This window comes from Parus major, chromosome 3 (assembly GCF_001522545.3).
Source record: "Parus major isolate Abel chromosome 3, Parus_major1.1, whole genome shotgun sequence".
Lineage (NCBI taxonomy): Eukaryota > Metazoa > Chordata > Aves > Passeriformes > Paridae > Parus > Parus major.
Window position 1 is genome coordinate 24214619 of NC_031770.1, and position 20466 is coordinate 24235084.

A 20466-nucleotide genomic window follows, 5' to 3' on the forward strand; every position below is an offset into this window, starting at 1 on the left:
CCCTTTGTTAAAGAAACTTGCAGTTAAATATCAAGGAAGTAATAAAACTGTTGAAAGAAACAAGTAAATGTTTATGTCAGACTTCCAAAGTGTGCAGCAGTATTAGTCTTTCTTCTTGATAAAAATCAGAGAATTATTCTTTACTACATCTCATTTGTGAGTACGTGGTTTATTCTGAGCAAGTGTAAACAGTCTCCCAAGACTGAACACTGAAGGTGTTCACAACCTAAATATAGTGGAAGTGATATTTTATTTTAGTTCAAATAATTATTTAAGAAACAAAACCTATCTGAAACCCTTCTTTGCTGCATCTCAGAAATTGTATGTCCAATTTCAACTCACCACTGAAGTCTTTGGCATCTCTCATTGTTTTTCAAAGGAATCTGAATGAAGCCCAAAGGGGAACATGTTGCTGATCTGTGTTCCCAGGATGCACTAAAGATAAACAAGATATGATTAATCACACTGCTATCTCACTGCCTTTTAGATTTGTGATTTGTTTGTGAATTGGAGGACAAACATCTCTGTGTGCAAATAAGCAAATCCCTACAATCTTTGTGTTTCTCTGTGTGTCTAGGTGATTTCCCCAAAGAAATACAGATTTTTCCTGTAGTTTGATACAGCCTGTTTTCCAAAGTTTTATTGAGAAATGTGTAACTCCAAGAATATATACAAATTTTAAAGATGGGGTCAAAAGGTGTTTCATATGGGTAGGTTGTTTATCACTGCTAAAATCAATGGAATCTTTGTCATTAACTTGGAAGTGTATGAATGAACAAGGGAAACTTACTGTCATTATTCTACAGAAATTCTGTCGTTCCAGTTTTGCATCATTAGCCTCAGGTTGAGTAAAGTTGTCATAACAGAATAGAAAAAGCAAACTGTAGTGGTAGCAAACCTTACTCTTTAAGGAGAATATTTGGTATGAGAACTCAGCCAAGAAAGTTGAATTTTGGAGAGGAATTCTCACCTAATGCAGGAGTCAAACATGCAATTTGGTGTGTCTGTGCTGGGTTCTGTGTCACTCACACAGCAATTGTGTCCCTTTGAAAAAGTAATACTGAGTGCACACTTGTCCTCTGTAAAGTGTGTATTTCATGGCTCGTGTGTGTTGCTTGAGTTACAGCTGAATAGGACTTTTTAATATATTCCAGATATGTTAGGAAACAACTGAAGAAATATGTGAAGCATGCTCTAGTCTTTGTTCAAAAACACATGTATTTTATTTATAATGTGGAAACTGTACAGTCATCACAATAGTTACACTCTGACATTTAGCTTTTTTTATTAAAACAATACCTTTATAAAAATTGTAGCAGTACTTTTAATTAATTTTCTACTTAAATTATGATGAGTCTTATTTGGAATTTGAATGATACAGAGTGATATTGGTCATCACTTGCACATTAAAAAAAGGTTCTGGTCAGTGTTTCCAGCTCTGGAATAAGTCACAGGGGCCTTAGATTCTTGGTGTCATGTCATGTCTTTAATTAATAAAAAAAATTGAAGTCTTGTTGTATATTAACATTTTGTAATTATTAAAATATTAAAAAATGAACTAAAATGGAACTGCCAGAGCATCTCGAAGGATTCTACACTCTAGGTGTATCTTTTGCCAATCAAAAGTCACCACCTAGTCCTTTTGACAGATGCCAACTCTCAGTATAATGTAGATGGAACAAGCTTTTCCAGTCCTTGTAGCTGCTATGAGTGCCCTCCATGCAAAGGGCTCCTGCACTCCTGGCTTGGGCACAGCTGTGCCACACTGGGGATCCCCATGGATATGAGGATCACCTGCAGGCACCCCTGGGTACCCCACGTCACCTGGGACAGTCCTGGCAGTGCAGAATACAAGCACATCACTCTGCACCACCTTGTTAAACACAGATGCAGCCCTTGTGAGAGCCTTGCTGTCCAGAGCTGCCTCATCTTCCTCTCCTTGAGGACCAGTATCCTACAGAGGCATCTCTGTGGTGCTGCATTAATGCACTGGTGGCAAAACCAGCCTCAGGTAGGGGCTTTCTGTTGGGGATTTCTGGGTGGAGGGCAGAGGTGCTGCTCCAGACCTGACCTTCTGGGGAGTTAAGGTCAGAAAGGCAGATATTTTTTTTATTTGTGCAGAAAGTATATTAAGTGACAAACTTTTAAAGCCTTTAGTTAAATTGATAATGCTTTGAAATATTCATGCCCAAAATCTGGAAATCTTTATATATTTTATATATAACATTTGAAAATGTAACCATTACTGTCTAGTAATTTATTAATCTAGGAAGTCAAGGGTATTGCAGATCAGAATACCAGAAGTTGAGGTAGAAATGGGTGTAGCTGTTGCCTTTCTTGGTTTGAGGGGGTTTTCCTTTGTTTTATTTTGTTTCCAAGTGTCTCATCTTCTATAGTGAATGTCTGTTTTGCTTCTGGTGAGGGGAATGATGAAAACTGGCACCATTTGATTGAATTTGTCCTTCATTTCCTTAATTTCTATTTTTATACAAATGCGATGATTTTGATTTTTATTAGACTTTTACCAGGACTTTTCTGTTCCAGGACAGAATTTCTACTGATAGAGATTCCAGAAGTCCTTTATTCACCAGTGTTCCCTCATCTGTGGAAACTTAGTCAAGTATTTAGTCCAAATCAGACAGATGAGAGCACTGACTACCAGTGCATCAGTCTCCCCTGAATTCTTGGGGTTTTTTGCATAAAACTTGTTAAGGCCTTCTTTTTCATCCCTACAGGGAACAGGAAAAGATTTTCCTTGAAAGCTGAAAAAATTTCATGGTACAGAAATACCACTTCATACCCATATGAAATCCAGAATTGAGTTTGTCAGTGCAGTCTGAATCCTGACTTTGATCTCTAAAAGAGAAAGGCAGCCCATGAAAATGCTCTTGAACTAAAAGAACATAACCAGGTTTAAAACACTTTCTCATGGAGTTTATTCCACAAAATTTAAGGCCCAGTGAGTTTAGTGGGGAGACTTATGCTGCAGTAAAGGGACAATTTCAAAGCTCTGAAATTTGATTTCATTTTTACTCTAACCCTAATCTGAATTTCTTTGCTGGATTTCCAGTCTCATTATCTTATAAAATTACTATTTTGTTTCCCAAGAAGTATGGAGGAAGAAATGATTTTGTTGGCATAAAATGCACACATCCAGTGGGCTTCTCTGCAGAGATCTTTTAATTTGAAGAACACCTCAGGTTATCTCAGCTGATTCTTTCTTAGCAGCAAATGGGCAGAGAGATAAATAACGTTCTGCCTGTCTCCAAATCCTGGAGAGGTGTGTGCCAACCATATTTCTTGCCTCACCTGGGAGGCAGCTTTGAGGGCTCCCATCTTTTGTAAGAACTAAGAGAGCTCAATCGCCTGGCTGTGCTCGGTGTGCAGGGCCCTGGAGCAGAAGATTGCAGTGCCACTGTAGAAATTGGTGTAACTGGGGCATTTTCAGAGCACACTGAAAAATTCTAAAGAGCCCAAAGGATTATTTCTGCTGATTCTTAGTGAAACCCATGGAAGAGTGTCTACCAGTATGGAAAATAAGTTCTATGTATCTTAACATAGATTTTTTTGCCACCAGAATGAAAGAAAAAATGTGCCATAATTATTGAAAAAACCCAACCATAAGAGCAGACACTGAATGTCCTACTAGCTCAGCAAGGAGAAATGGGAATTTGAATGACCTGAGATGGCTTAGTTGTTAGCTGCCTTTTAGTCTGATTTTATTCATGGAAAACTTGTTTTCCTCTCAGTGCACCACAAATAACCAGTCACCTAAAACATTAAATAATGAAATTCAAATGTACTGAGTTAATCACTGGAAAAGTGCTTCATCTGAAAACTCCATGGGGGATCACATTTCAGAACACAAGTGTCCTTGTACAGTATGCATTTCCTCTTTGGTTCACAGGTTTGCTCATGCAGAGATTTAGAGTAATATTGAATTACTGCCTGAAGCCATGCCTGACTATCTTTTTCATTAATTACCTTCCATGGCTTTGGGACAGATTAACTGATAAATATATGAATCCCTAGTGCAGTAACCTTTCCTGTGTACTTAGAATTTCTGATAGACATGTAATCTCAGAATCTGTTAAAAACTTTTCTTCCTTCCTATAGATTACTACTGAGCTTTTACTATTGGAGTTGCCCATCCATGCTGCTGTACTGTCTTTGTTAAAAGATGATGTTAACCAACATCTAGGACCTCTACAACAGTCCACAAGGAAGATTGGTATGGCTTTCAGAAAATTTATTTGTTTCTCTTTTTTCCATATGTTAGCATGAAAGATGGGTAAAAACTCTGTAACGCCCTGTGTAATCTATTTTGGGCAACAGATGCTTCAAAGTAGTGTAAGAAATGCAATGTTTTTCTGGTTTGTTTTTTTGTTCTGGCTTTTTTTTTTTTTTTTCTTTTTTCCATTTTTTTCTTTCCTTAGCAAAATGTCTCAGGAACTGGTCATTCTGGAAGGCTAATCACACTGTTTAAGAAAAAATAAAAGCCTAGCTTCAGTTGCAGCTGAGTTTTATGTTTCTCTAAGCTGCCCTTCAGCAAATTATCTGCCTCAAGTTATTTGACCAGTGTACCACCTCCTCTGTGCAAAAATTACTCAGATTGTTTAAATTTTTAAATTCATGGAGAAGCACTTCAGATACTCCTTCTGGGCATGGAGAGCTGTTGTATTTTTTTACTTTAATCATGTCTTGTGGGTATTCTTACTGTATAATCTAGCTAGTGATCTAGTTAGACAATATTGCTGAACAGCAGTCTTGCTGGGATTGCTTGAAATTTCCCACATGTAATCCCAAAAGCTTTGCTTTAGGTGACCATCTCAAGTCAAAAGAATCACTTAACCACAGCCTGAAGAAATCAAATAAATACAATAGTTATATATTGAAAAGAATATATACAAAATTAACTGTACTAATGTACTTGTGCACTTGCTTCTAAAGCCTTTGCGTTAATGCATGTTATAAATTGTTAGTAATATGTGGTAAGGACGTCTATTTTTAGGAAGTTATTTCAAGTGAACAAAACTTTTCAATGATGTCATTATAGGAGGTCAGTTTAGATTTATTCACATTCACAGGATTGGATCTGAGTTAGAATTACACTTTTAAGGTTTTAAATGTGAAAAAGAGCTATACAAGGGGTTAGCAAAACCTGGGCCTTGGTGGCTTGTTATTTTTCTTTGACACTGATACAGAATTCCCTTCAGCAACAGATATTTTAAAAATTACCAATAAGGGTCTGTATACCCCAAAAATACGGGAGCTGCATTATTAGTCTGTAGCTCCTTAGGGTGGAGAAAGCCTCAGTTTGCATGCCCAAGTAAGCAAGTCAGTTTTACGGCAACTTCTATCCTCCTGAGCCTGAGAACTCTTATTGCTAAGCATCCATAAAATTTATGCCTAGAGTAATTTTTCTTCCATCTGTTCAGCTTGAATGGAGAACATTTGTTAAACCGTGTTTGTTGGGATGTTCACAGTGAAATGCATGCACACCCTGATTTAGACTGGTTAACTGGTCTTATTAAACACAAAGCTGATATTGTTAGATGGCACAGAGCTTGAACAAGTACAAATATGAGACATCACAGTTTTTTCTTTTCTTATAAACTTGAGTGTTCTTTCCCATTATTGTTCTAAGAAGAGCTAAGAAGACTAGCTGCCCACTTAGAATAATTAGTAGTTGAAGTCCACCTGTCAATTGCTTAAAGTTAGATTAAGTCCAGTCTTTGCAGTCTGATAGTTTTTCAGATTCAAGAAGCCAGAGCCATGTAAACATTAAAGTAATTATGTCTCTTTCCCCTCCTGTTCTTTTTTTTCCCCCCTTTTCTTTCTAATGTTAGTTATTATAAAAAAGAGTTTACTTGAGTTTCAGTGAGTTTGCCAAAAAGCCTCTGGCATTCCCTGGGGGATTGAATTTTACATTCTTCAGCAAACAATGTTTGTCCCCAGAAATGCAAGAGGAAAGCACTGTTTTTCTTTTTAATCTAATATCAGTATCTAAGCCTAATGGAGCTCTGATTTTTTATTTTCAAGCCCAGGGAACATCATGTATTGATATTAGTATGTGCCTTTTTAAACTTAATTTGTTATCTTTAAGCAGCTGCTAAAGTGTAAACAAGTTGTTTTTCTCTTCTGTGTTAAAAAAAGGCTCTTTACTTATCCAAAAACTCCACTGCTATTGTGCTTATTGGGCTATGATAGCAGAGTGAGAAAACATTATTGAATGCAGCAAATGTTTGATTTATTTCAAAGTCTTTCTAAAGTACAAATCATCTGTTTCTTTTCAGCCTTTTCCTTGCTAGTAGAAAATTAAAGTAAATCAGTTAGCCAAGAGATAGTAACATAAGAGGTTGTGAATTTTTTTTCAAGTATAATAAAGAGATTTCATATTTCTGACAGTGATTTTATATGTAAAATTAATGTACAGTCTAGAATTTTAAAAGGGATCTTGGTTGAGCATGTTAAAGGAGGTCTGATTTCCCAAAAGATCAGGAAGTACAAAACACTGTTCCTTTCAAGGTAAGGCAAGCTGTAATCTGACCTTTTGGGATTATTTATACACAGCATATATACAAATTTCCCTCTTTCTCTACATTACCCCAGTTCTTTATTTCCCTGCCAGACCACAAAGGCTTTCCAAAGATTAAAAAAAAAAAAAAAGTAGGGGAGAAGAGTGGTTTTAAACATTTTGCACAGCAGCAACAGCAGTGTCTGCATGTGTGCTAGAGAGGGAATGCAACAGGTGACTTTCAGGACTGAGGCTGTTTACCATCTCCCCTGGCTATACCCTATCTCCAGCAAAATCACTACCACCAGATATGACTAGATTGATGAAACCACTCCTTGAAATGTACAGGATATATGCATCTTGAAATCCTCTTTGGATTCTCATAGGAAAACTCCACATCTAGGAAAGCAATCATGTTTCCAAATTATTCCTTAGAGTTCTCCAGAATAATTTTTTTTTTTTTTTTTACTTTGCTTAGATTCCTTTCACATTTTTAGCTTGAATTTCACTTGTTATGTAACTTTAAAGTAATGATATTTGCTTTGAAACCCATGATACACACAAAAGAATATGTACAAATGTACCTTTTAGGACTGAACTGCAACTTATGCCTCTCCTTTAGTTAGATGCATTTAAAATGTGGCTCAGGAGTCTTCTGGTAACTGAAGTCCAACAAGTGGCTTGCTCAGTCTGGCACTATTTAAAACCACCAAAGGACTTTACAGAGCTCTGTGCAAGCAATTTGTCCCCCAACTTATGGGCAGAGGGTTCTGAAACAGAGGGCAATTCTGGGTGTCTCCTCTCTTCTAAAAGATTTGTTCAGAAAATAGTTTTTGCTTTCTACAGATTTTTATTCCGTACTCTCCAATGTCTGGTTTGAATACTTTCGGTAGGACATTCAGCACTGGTGCCCTTCTCCACAGCTTTGTCCTGTCCATGCTCAAGTGGATGTCTGTTCTGGAATGAATGGCTGTTCACATACTTGTTTTATGTCTATTTTGGAGAATAAAAGGGTTAAAGAACTTAATGCCTTATGCCTTATGTTGGAGTTAAAGGCAGCTTTTAATGAAGCAAAATCCCTGAAGAAGCTTTGTTTCCTGCAGGCTGCTAGAAGGTGGTAGGGAAAAACATTACACCAGCTGCAAAACTCTTGGGATCTCCCAACTCTTGAGGCAGTGTGTGTGTGTGTGTGTGTTTGGGGTGTAGGGGAAATAAAAACTCCTGCCAGGGTCTACTGCAGGAGTGAGAGAAAAGGAATCACTGCAGAGCTGAAATGAGCTGCCTGAACAGAGGTGTGATTTGTCACAGGATCTGCCCTTTCCTACTCAGCTAACTGTTCTTTCTTTTGGTCACCTGAGATGTTTCCTGTGCTTAAACCTTCCTGGGTCTCATGCCCTGCTGGAAAGCCTATGACTTTAGCTTGCTATATATTCTACTCAGTAGAAGATATTTAAGATGCTTTAGAAGAGCAAAATAACATGCCCTAGTGAAGTAGGAGCTATTTTAAATATCAGTAATATTGGTGGACTGCTATAATTTTAGCATAAATGTGTTTCAGCATCAGGTACAAAATGTGTTGAGTGATTTTTTTAATTATTTTTTTTTTAATTTTTTTTAATTTTAATTTTTTTTCCCTAAAGTGGTACTGTGTTTTCCACCACATAGCAAGACCTGGTCTGTCATTTTGCCTGTATTGCAAACTGTTAATGAGATTGACAACACTCACTCAATACCAAAACTACTAGAACTGTAGATGTTTAAAAGGCAGTTAATCACTATATTTTTGGTACCTACCCCATCTGACATTTTGGAAAGAGTTATGGAGAGCAGGCTTAGCAGATACCAAACTATCCTGCACAGAGCTGGCCGCTCCAGCTTGAACCTGCATGCCCAGTTCAGTTCTTCTGAGATTTTACAACCTCAGGATAGTGCTGCAGAAAGCAGGCAGGCCAAGTGATTTAATACATCATTTTCTCCCCTCTGAGCCTCTACGGATTTCATCTCACAGTAGAGGGCACTGTGCAGTTGGAGTTCATCCTCTCAAGGAACTGTATAAACTCTTGGTTTCCTGTAGCCACAGATTCCAGGGTGTTCTTCAAATTTATAATTTTAGCTCTGCCTGCTGCTCATGCTTTATTGATGCAGTTATATTTTGCTCCAGCTCTTGATTTGATTCCTAATGGATTATTTTTTTCCACTCTTTGTGTCCTCTGCTGCCATGCATTGTTGTTTAACTGCACTGTTCCATCCCAGATATGGCTATATTTTAGTGGTCAGCCAGTGGATTGCTGTCTCTTATACACATCTACTGCCATGCATTGTTGTTTAACTGCACTGTTCCATCCCAGATATGGCTATATTTTAGTGGTCAGCCAGTGGATTGCCATATCAAGTATTTAGCTAAATGCTTTGTGGATCTTTCTGTATTAAAAGAGCTCCATTGAGACTAAGAGGATATTATTATTATTCACAATGTGGTGACTAGTTTCACACATGGCTGAAGCAAAATAAATCAACAGTGTTTTTAACAAAACAGTGAGTAGACCTCTTGTTGACCATAGCATATTTGTGGTCAGCAAAGAAAGAGTCTTTTATAGCTATTAATGTGCTGCCAAGGTGCTTGAGCTGAGATTTTTGCCCTGAGGGAGGTGGGCTTCCCATACCACATATTCATGTTTCTCTGCTAGGCCCCTTTCCAGAGCCCTACCCTTACAGAGTGATTTGTTACAAAAACCCAGCCCTGAAGAGGGAAACAGGTTACTGAAAGAACTGATGCAGATGAACATTGCTTAGATGCTGAATCTGATAAGAAAATAAGCAATGCCCTTGATTGCTGAGTAATTTTCAGTTCTGAGCAGTCACAGAACATTTAAATCTGAAGGTTTGAAGAAAGCCCAAGTGGTGCATATCTGGCATCACACTGATACTCCAGCTGTTTGTGCTTCCATTTCTGAGCACTTAAACTGGTGTTCAAATCAAATGTTATTTAATCTGTCTGTTTTTTACACTGTGAAGGGAATGGCATTGGTCAGGTATGGGATCATCTGATTTAATACTTGTACTCTGGTACCTGACTTCCTTGTAACAACTTGGGGCAAAACAAGTGATTTCTTATGCTGAGGGTCCTGCTGAGCGGACAGTGATGGAGCCAGTGCTGGCTCTTCTGTGCTTCCTCCCATCCTTGTGCAGAAGTTGATGTGGCTGTTCAGCCATCTGGCCAACTGAAAGTCCTACCAGAAATTCTGAATGCTTTTCCAGTCAAAAAGCAGGAAGTTTGAACACACTGATATGCTGTTTCAAGGGCACAAATGAAATGTGGTTTCTACTAAGAACAGCAAGAGGGAAAGATCTAAAGCAGCACATAAAGAGAAGAGTCATGGGCGGTATGAGAAGAAGGGAAGGAATATAAAATAGGAAATCTATTCTTCATAGCATATCATTATGTAAACCAAAAGCAGAACCTTTGCTTTAAAGGCTTACATTTGACTAAAACATGTTTCTTGACATACCATTTACAAAAGGGCCTAATCTGATCTCAGTCCAGTGTAAAAAGAAACAGCTCCACTGAACGCATTGAAAGAACAATGAATTCATGGGAGGGAAAACTTCTGCGAAATAAGCAGGTTCATCCCTGCAAACATATCTAAACTATCTTAAGTTTTCCAGATGAAGATCTAAAGTTACATATCTGCAAACATAAAAAATGAAAAATGCAAATAATTTATTGAAGACATTTCTCAGCTCCTTGTGTATTTATAAATAAACTTGGAGTGTATTTGCAAGGCATAAAACACTTTCTACATTTACTTCGGTGTCTAGCTTTCAATTTTCACATGAAACAAATGGTTTCTGCCATCTCTACATTAAAAACATCCAGTGACTGACGTTTTTTTAAAGATACTAAATTCTTCATGGCTGTTAGTCCTGAAGTATTCTGTATTCTACCTATAATGACCAGATACAATCCAGTTTACACACAGTGTGACTGAGTCATCATTATCACAAAGATGTATCCAGATTAGTGTACTTGATCTCTTTTTTACAACTGTTACAGCTCACAAAAAGTTACTGAATAGAAAAAATTCTTTCTGAATAAATGCATGTGTAGAAATACATTCGGTTTTTCTCTTAAAAACTTCGAGCCTCATCTGTGTCCTCTATAGGTGGGTATGTCCTGCATGGCATATGAGGTGCTGGAAATTCTCTGGAGAAACAGGGATTGATTATCATTTCAAAAATGAAAATCAGCTGAAATCATCAGATCAGATTTTGTTTCCTGTTACCTGTGGCAAACAAGCATGTTCCACAAACTGTAAAGTATAGTAGAGCTTAAAAGCTATTTTCCCTAAAACTTCCTGGGATTCTATCTGTGCCTGTGTGTATTGTAATGCCCACCACCATCTTCATTATCTAGGGGCTTTTGCTTTTCAGCTTTGGGGATAAATACAGAGTGTTAGAATGGACTTGATTTGGTAATGGTTAATACTGCAGTTCCTGCTGGCATAATTGTATTGGTTGCTATGGATCAGAAATTATATATGATAACATAAAGAGGAGTGCAGAAACCTTTGATAATATTTTACTGTGGAGGAAACGTCATCCTTTTTGTTGTTGCAATACCAACTTCATGTAAATGTAATTAGCTCTGTTATAAAAAAATAAGAAAGTTTTATGTGTTATAGTTTTCACGTATAATCAGATCCAAGTGCCAGTTTGTGGCTCTATCTACCAATCTGCTTTCTCCTTCCTTCTATGCTAAAAAGGAAATTTTTTGAGTTTTTGTAGAAGCTGCCACACTTTTTTTGTGGGACAACAAGGATGATGTCCTGGGGAGTGCCCTGAAGTTGTTTCTGTGGACTTGTATGTCAATTTTGCTGCAGGGTTTCTCTGGTGTAGGACAAGCATTTTACACAATCATGTTCTTGGGTCACTGCCTTTGAGAGGAAGGTATTGTCTTTCAATTTCAGGAATGCAGTAAAAAACATTTGTAAAGGCTATGTGTTAAGGTTCTGTAGTGATCTGATGAATATTTAGCAGGATTTCACTTCTCTTGCCTTCACCATGTTAAAATCTTAGAAATATGCATTAGTTGTTTCAAGGGACAATTAGTTCTGAAGGTCTCTGAGTTGTTATGACAGTTATGAAATTTTCTCACAATTACCAAAAGTGCCTCGTGAGGAACATTTAGCTGAACAAGGAAACTTTTGAAACTTCTGAAATTTGCAGCACTTTGGCTCATCTTCAGAAAGCAGGGCTTTCTACAGTGGTGATGCTGAGCATCACCTTCCTCATTCCCCTCCTCCTTGTCCTCCTCCTGGCCTGCAGAGGCTGAGCATGCCACATCCAGTGCCTTCCACTTTAACACGTGAAAAGCAGTGTTGGCCACCAAGGCAATCTCATTTTATCAATAAAAGCAGGGTGAGAGGCCATGTTAGGGTATAACAAACCTGACCTTTCTGTTCATAGGTACCAGGCTGCTCAAGCCAGCCACAGATATTTTAGCTGGTATTTTTGTCTAGGCCAAGCTGTTTTTGAGAAGTAAAGATTGTTTATGGAACCTCCACTGAAAGCAGGTGTTGCAGACATCCCATTAGTAACCTTTGACTTACCTTCCCCTTTGAAACTTTTCATCCCAAAGGACTGACATTTCAAAGCCCCCCCCTTTTTTTTTGTGTGTCCCTCCAAGTTTGCATATTGTAAACATTTTTCTTCTCTGCTCTGATGGAACGGAGCCAAAAATCTGCACAATGGGGGAACTAGATGTTAATGAGCGGAGATTGTGGGAAAATGTGTACCGGGCTGCCCTGCCTGACCTGCATGATAATGCTACATTTAGCACATTCTTTTCCATTAGTGTAGCAGGCCTTGAAATGGTAGCAAACAACATGTATTGTGAAGGTTTGTTTTAAAGAAAGCTGCTTTCCTAGGAGACTGGAAATTTAAAAATTATTTATTGTGTTGATTTGGCAGAAGTACAGCTGGCTCTAGAAATATTTATGCACAAACAGTGGTGTGAAATTATATGTTTTTCTTCACATTTTTAGTAAAATTACTCAGTGTGAAGGTTTACATTATGTAAAACCCACAGATTACATACGAGCTCGTACTGAATCAAGAAAGTTTGCAATCTATGGCATTTAGGCACTGATGAGAACAAAAATTGCTATTGGACCAGTTAGGACAAAAAGTATTCTCACATTTTGGCATCTTCTAAATAGAGGGTTTTTTTACTCTGGCTGTGTTCACAACCCCTTTTTAATGTGTTTATGTCAGTGGAGTTTTGTTTGTACAAAATGCTCCTGAAAAATTGATTTTGGCTCCTCTGAGCCAAGTTTCATTTAATCATAAAACAAAATTTATGTCTCAACCATATGAAAATCATTAGGGGCAAAAGGATTCTGAGAACGTAAACAACACCATGTGACTTAGACACCCAATTGCACAGATTGAACCTATCAAGTGGTGAACATATTAAAATGCTAAAGAGAACACTTACAGTCAGCATTTGGTGTGCAATGAGTAGGGAGAAATTTGTTTGCACAAAACTTCTGACTAACAAAGACGAGTACCGAAAGAATTAATAACAAAAGACTGACTGTAGATAATTTCTGAGCAGAGAAAGGGATTAAATCAGTTTAAAAAGCAGTTTCTTGCAAACTTTTTACCCAGCTAATTTTTTAATCGTCCTTTTACATGTCCAGCTTTGCTCTTTCAGTTAAGAGTAATTTGTGTAGTAAAAATTTCATCCAAATGTGAACTGTTTACAAATGACATTCCAAATTGTCATTGGGAAATGCTTATTTCTTCACAGTCAAAGAATCCTAAAGAGCTTTCTATGGGGAAAGAGACTTCCACTCATTACCTTAAAAACAACACTCTTATCTCCACTGTGGAGTGTATATGGGCTCTGAGCCATATTTTGTGAAGGACAAAGCAAATTCTTTAGCAAAACATCTGCTAGATAAGAGCAGCATTCCTTAGAATAGGTTTCCTGATGAAAGAGATGCCAAAGCCTTGATTCCAAAAGTACTTATATGCTAAAACAACTACTGTCTGTGCTGGTTCTGGTTCATGCTTTCAGGAGCAATGTCAAACGCAGGCTAACACCAGAAATACAAAGTTGGTTAACAAGATGCTTTGGGGCTACTCAAATCAGCTTACCTTTTGCAGAGTAAAAGCAAAGAATGAAGTATCAATCTTATTTTCAGGAATCTTTAAGATGGCATGAGATGCTTATGTGGCCAGCTGATAGGCAGTCTCTGTGCCAATTAGGAAATGGGTTTCTTTTTCTCTCAGAAAGACAAACACTTCTTTGTGCCATGAGCAGTGTGTGATTCCAGCAGCTGTGCCCTCAGAGTTGCTCAGGGCAGTTAAAGGGTGATAGCCTGAAGCCTGTGTGCTAAGGAAGATGTTTATGTACTCTTGTTCCAGCAGGAAGGGATTCACAGAAATATGCTCCTGATCTACCCTGCAAAACCAGGGCATGGCATTGAGAGGGAAACATGGTAAAAGGGACTCAGTGCAAATGTATTGTGGGTTCATAAAAGCCCCTTGGTAACACCAAGATAAACTCTGTGCAGAGAACTTCCAGGGCTGGAAGGCTCTGCCTGAGGCTCTGGGTATAGCAGAGTCCTTGTTGTTTATTCTGGAGGAATCTTCATTATCCAAGTGGGTATCTATTACCAAGCTGGGTGCTTTCAGTTCCCATTTTTCACTCTCTGTCTTCCATGCCTCTTGCTGCTGTTCCAGGTTTCTGATGTTCCCTACAAGTTGGTATGGTGACTGCAGAACATGTCTGTCTTGTCAAGTATTTCTGCATAATGATTTGAACCAAACCTTGGTACATGGTTATGGCAAGCACTGACATGGTGACTATCAAAGTGCTTCTTCTCAGTTAAACTTTGGCTCATCTACATTTCTCATGAAGCTGTACCTTCATCACATGCCTTCTGTTTGCTTGTCTTCCTCTTCATTGCACTCAAGGGATGTTGTGGTCTGTGTTTTGGGAACTTCCCCAAGTGAGAGTCGGGGAGTTGCACTGTAGCTGGAAACAGAAAATCGGGAACACTGGGTCTGTAGTGAAAGAGGAGGGATCAGGAAAGTTTCTTACCCTTTTCATCTTCATTCAGTTCCTGTCAGGTCCTGGCTCTGTGTGGTTGATTTTATTTTCTTAGATGTAATTCTGCAATTTGTAGACCATCACATCACAGTATATGCATGATGATTATGCCCCCACAGCCAATGAGTGTATCCAGCCTAGTGCCTTGCTGGTCCTGCATTTATATTCTTGACATTTTCTCCAGATTTGCTTTCAAAGCAAATATTTTAACCTTTGTTCTTTCTTCATGAATTCATTCCTTAAGCTTCACTATCTGAAATTCCCATATTCTGTATGTGAGTGCCATAAGAGATTGCTTCCAGCTCAGCCAACACACAATAGATTTGGCTCCTTCCAATCAGTGCTAACTTCTTGAGCAATTATCATCATTCAAACTATATGTTGTGGGGAATCAGATAATATTGCAGACCTTTTCTGGACTGGTTTTGTTGGGCAATAGAAGGTATTCACCCTGCTTTCCCACAAGCATTTGCGTGCTCACGCTATTGAAACCTGGAAGAGTTATGAAAGTGTCAGCAGCAGTAACCTGCTAAAAACATTGAGTGAAGAGTTATGCATTGTTCAAATTATTTCAAGTTGTACTTGCTCAAACTTCAGGACTCTTTTGGTAAATGTGAAGTTTATTCAGAAAAACTATATTATTAAGAAAGGATTTGAGCACAAGATAAAACATGAATCTGGATAAGAATCAACAAGAGTGTATTTAGGTGTTTTTCCATGTAGGCCTTTACACAGTTCATCTCACTTCATCTTTTTGTTTCTTATTCTGCTGTAATCTTAAAGACATTTGCTATAGATACATTTCAAATATTTGTTTGATCCCTTCTGATATCTTGCCATCTCTAGATTTTTTAATAGAGTTTCCAAAATCTCTCTACTGAAAACAATACTGGTGTTCCCATTGTACACATTATGAGGTGAGTTACAGAGAATAACTTTACAACTTTACAGAAGAAAAAACTGGGCCAATGTAGTACAGCCATTCTTACTTTCCACTTCACAAGCTCTTCTTGAAAATGGAGGAGGTAACTTCTTCTGAGACAGTGATGCTTCACAGAGTGATTGCAGCTCTGCTCTCATGTTAAGAAATTTAAGCTTTTGAAAACCCACTTGCTGCCAAAAGACTTCTCTTTCAAGACTTTTAGCTGTGGGTGATCCTCTGTTTAAAGTCTTGTCCAGCTGTGCTTTATAAATATCTCTTAACTGATAAATGAATTATTTCCTTCAGTTAAACTCTCCATATTGCCGAGCAGAATTTGCAAATGCAGTTTTTCAGTAGAGTTAATAGTTTTCCAAACTTGTTCTCTTGTGTTTTTATATTTGGTATTTATGCCCTGTATAATTTTAACTTGCTGGCATGATTTTGGCCTAATTTGGTGAAGTGTTGTCAATCACTGTTGCAAGATGTAGAAAAGAATACTAGAAAATAATGTCTTGCCATTTTTAATCTAAGAAAACAGCTCTGTTGCTGATCTTGCTGGCTGTCTAACAGATGGGCCAGAGTCCCATGAGAAGACAGCCACTTCCTTGCATAATAAACAAAGAAGGAGAAGTTGTCTGCAAGCCATTAGTGTATTGTAAAGTTAGATGCAATGTCTTGATATTGTCAGAATGTGTTCCTCAAGCACATTTCTTTGACATTGTGTCATAAGTCAGACACAAGACAGCATTAAATCAAAATTAAAACTTTAAAAGGCTGCCAGCTGTTTAATTTTTTCCAGCAAAAGAACCTCAGTAAAATATATCCTCCATTTTCTAAATGTTGATAACCAACAAAGAGACACGGATTGAGTAGGGTATTTGATAGAAACAAGATCATCTGGCCTATGTGACACATTACCAAGATGAAGTGGAGATTCCTGTCTAATACTATTCCTGCTTGAATTACAAACTGCTTATTGTATAGTGGAAGCTTATGAAAATCCTGGCTGGTCCTTACATTAGAATTGGGTTTTTGTGATGGGACGCCTAAGGAAAATTATAAGACCCACAAAAAATTACTGTGTTTTTCTTAAGAGTATTTTTTCTTATATTCAAAAGACAACATATCGCTTATACACAAACCTCTGTTTCTGGCCGCTTTTCATAAGAATTTTCACTGAAGTAGAAAACAAGTGTCATTTGCAGGAGAAATAGCTTTTGTGGTGAAATGGATTTCTCACCTTTAAAAGATCAGTACATATAGGTGTTCCAGTATTGAACTGGAAATTAGTCTTTCTTTATGGTTCTGCCAGAAAAAAAATAAAAATAAATAAATAGATAAATAAAAATGTACAGCTCTCAAAAAATTTTAACCCAATTACTCATGGCAGTTTTGGCACCCAAAAAAACCATGAAGCTCCTAAGCAATATGTTACTTACTTGGTTGTCTTGACAGGTCTTAAGACCTTCCCACTAAAATTACATTTTTAAGTTAGATACAGAAATAAATTCAGTGATCTGAGAGAGGAAGAAAAAAAAAAGTGCACTCTATCTAAATAGACTGAGGTGATGATGCCTTTTTTATTTATCTTAAAACTAAATAGGGCTTAAAGCTAGAAATAAAGCCTTTCACATGGACACTGGTAACATCTTTTAAGGAGCTACTGTAAACTGAAGAACTGACAAAATCCAATGAATATTATAAATACCACTGCAGACTAATTCTGTTTGACTGTTATTATAGTTTGACAGCATGTATTTCTGTTTCTAGAACACATCATCAGTAGAGACAATTACCAGAGAAGATATACTGAAATTAAAGTCTCATGTCACAGTTTTTTTTCCCCTCAGCTTTAGAGTGAATGAAAGGGGTCCAATTTTTTTGGGGGGGGGAAGAAAAAAAAGTGAAAAACAGAGGAGGGATTTTTCAGAAAAATCAGTCTTATCTGAATTTTTATATTCTAATTATATGACTGAATATGTGGTATGCTACATACCTCCTGAAGTATTCTGACTTTTAGGATTGGTAATTGTGTACATAATACTTTTGTCACCTTGCATCTTCTTTGTCATTCATAGGAAAAAAATGTAAAATTTTATTAGTTGGCTAGATAGTAAAAAACTTTACACATTTATGAGAAGCATAAATGCTGAAAATGCACCTTGACTTTTTCACTGCATGTAACTCAGCTTGGTTTTGTTTTACCCCATGTTCTGTTTTATTTCATTCCAAAGATGTAGGGAACAAGTTTCTAGATCATCATAAGACAGATGCACTGTTAATGTTTATGTTAACTAGTGAAATTAAAAGACCCAGATGTGTTATGGGAAACCCCTGTTTAACCTGGGGTCATATGATAACTATCAGAAAGCTAATTTTAAAATATCCCCTAAATAATCTCCCATCTCTGTCGATTACTTTCTGTCTTTACTTGTCACTCTTAGGAAATGAAATGAAACCCTCATCTCTACAAAGGCTATGTCACCTATAGAAGTAATAATACCACATTTACAAATACCAAAGTGTATCACTGAGAACAAGTGTCTCATTTCATTGCTCATTCATTATCATAAAAAATCGAAGTATTTACAAAGGACCTCAGGACAGTTCTGTGGGATATAAAACAGGTCCAGGGGGCTTGAGGCAGGGTTTTGATGCTTTGAAGCAGCTTTCCAGTGTATTTGAAACAGTATAAAGCATAGTAACTTTTTCTTAATCCTCTCTTTGAATAAAACAGTGACATTTCAAAGGCTGAGACAGTTTTGAAAACATAACTAAGCTAAACCCCTTTAGCTTTGCACCGTGCTAATTCTGTGGGATCATATGTAACCAATGGCTAAAGTGAATAAATGAATCAAGATTTGTGCCTCTAGTTTAGCAGGACCTCTGGTTCATACTTTGAATCAAGCCGACCCTGATAATTTTTTCCCTCATTGATCCCTGCTAGGAAGTTCCATGAAAAGCAGGCAGCACAATGCATCAGCTCTTTTCATCAGGGCTTTTTAGGTCCTGGAAAAAGTGAACAAAAATATTCAGGCTGCTCTGTTTTCAATGAAGGTCATGGCACTGCATTTTGTATCTGTTATTTTCTTCAATAAATTTGTATCCCTTTTAGTGTAGGCAAGGAAAAATAGAGCTAGAACTCATGGATTTGCTCCAAATAGGCCACAAAACAACGATTTAGTAGGACAAATTCTTTCAAAATAATATCAGTTCAACATTCGTCTCCTCAATATGTAGAATAATTCCTGTAGAATAAATAGAATAATATGTAGAATAATAAAAGTATTCTTTTATTATTTCTAGTGTCTTATGTTAGAAGAAAATGAAATAATGAAATCAAAAGGGAGAACCATTGCAACCAATACTGTGACTAAAAAGTGGAATTAAAAGATCAAAATCAATGAACAAAAGAGTCTTGCACAAGTCCTCTCAATGCATCCAAAATCTGCGACAACTTAAGTATTCAATTTACATCAAAAATACGGTTTGGGGCCTGGCATCATTTGGGGCAATGTGTATTGAGTTACAGAGTTCTGCTGTGCTTGTGGCCCTGTGCAGCAGTGTCTCAGCATCTGGGTACCACCGTGATGCTCGGTGCCAGAGCCACTGATTGCAGACCCCAGCACTGTGTGTGGTTTGAGCATCTGATTATCAGAAAACTCTGACAAAAACAAGAGTCTGGGTTCACTGATTCAACCCCCTTGCTGTGGCAGACACAGTACAGCTACATCACTGTAATTCTGTTTATAAATCCAATGTCCCTGCTAGAAAGTTGGGCCAGAACCCCATTGTTGTGACAGTTTCAAACATTCTCCTACTTTTCAATTGCACTGGTGGCTGTGCTGAACTCTTTGCTGCCTATGCCACCAAGCACAGATAAAATTATTGAACATATGTACACTTGGCCTGCATTTTGGGAAGTGGATAAGCCAAGTTATCTTCATTTTCTCTCATAAGAGAGGCTACCTATTCCTCTTATCATCTGAATAGACCTTCTTTGTATGTTTTCCAGTCTTTCACCCTTCTTGAATATCAGTGATGAGAATTTATATGCATGGCCTCAGGTGCATTAGTTCTAGAGCATGGTGCAGTAGTTTCAGTAATTCCCTTTCCTACTTTGCCTGAAGCCTTGAGAGGTTGCATTTGCTTTTTTTAAGCGCTGGCTGTAATCAAATAAAATACCGTGCTCATTTTCCTCTTTTTTTGCGTAAATCACAGTCTGTGAGCTTGGAAGGGAAATTCTGTTTTTCCCTTGCTGATACATTGCTGTTCATGCAGCTGAATGCTGTTAAGATGATTCCTGTGCAATACTCCTGACTTCCTTAGCAGGGGCAGAGACCCCTGGCTTCATGTGATCAGCAACTTTGAATTGAGCATTTCTATTGATTGTTTCCAAAGTCAGTAATAAAAGTATTAAATGCATCCTGCTCCAGACTAATGTTTTGAGGTGCACATCTGATAATTTTCCAGTCCTTCAGGTTTGTGCTTTGTTATATTTTGGGTTTGTTAGTCTTGGTTTGTTTTTTTAATCAGTTCTTATTTGATTTTTTTATATCTACTGAAATACTGGAACGAATATTCACCTTCTCAGTATTATTTTTTTTCCCTTTGAAACATAGCTGATGATTTTCTAGAAGCCAGATAATTTCCTTTTTCATATAGCAGTGTATAGAATACTTTTGGCATACCCTTGACAAACCTCTGGTGTATTTTATTCTGTTTTCCTTTTACCATGAGGGGTCTTTAATTTAACCTTACTAAATTTTCCTAGGTTCTAGTATTGAGTAACTGCCCCTGATGTCACCTGTGATTGCTCAGACCACTCATTTCCCACTCTGAAATATAATTCTCTACTTGTGTAGTATGAATACAGTGGTATAAGTTCAGCTTCTTTGTATGGAGATT

General features: G+C 37.5%; 1 long non-coding RNA gene across 2 annotated transcripts in view; it reads left to right on the forward strand.

Moving 5' to 3' along the window:
* Positions 1 to 4122: 4122 nt before the first annotated feature.
* LOC107201677 overlaps positions 4123 to 20466 on the forward strand; it is a 49781-nt gene continuing 33437 nt past the window's right edge. For both annotated transcript variants that reach the window (XR_004496780.1, XR_004496779.1), the window contains exon 1: positions 4123 to 4231. This is a non-coding gene — a long non-coding RNA (uncharacterized LOC107201677). The remainder of the gene's footprint in view (positions 4232 to 20466) is intronic.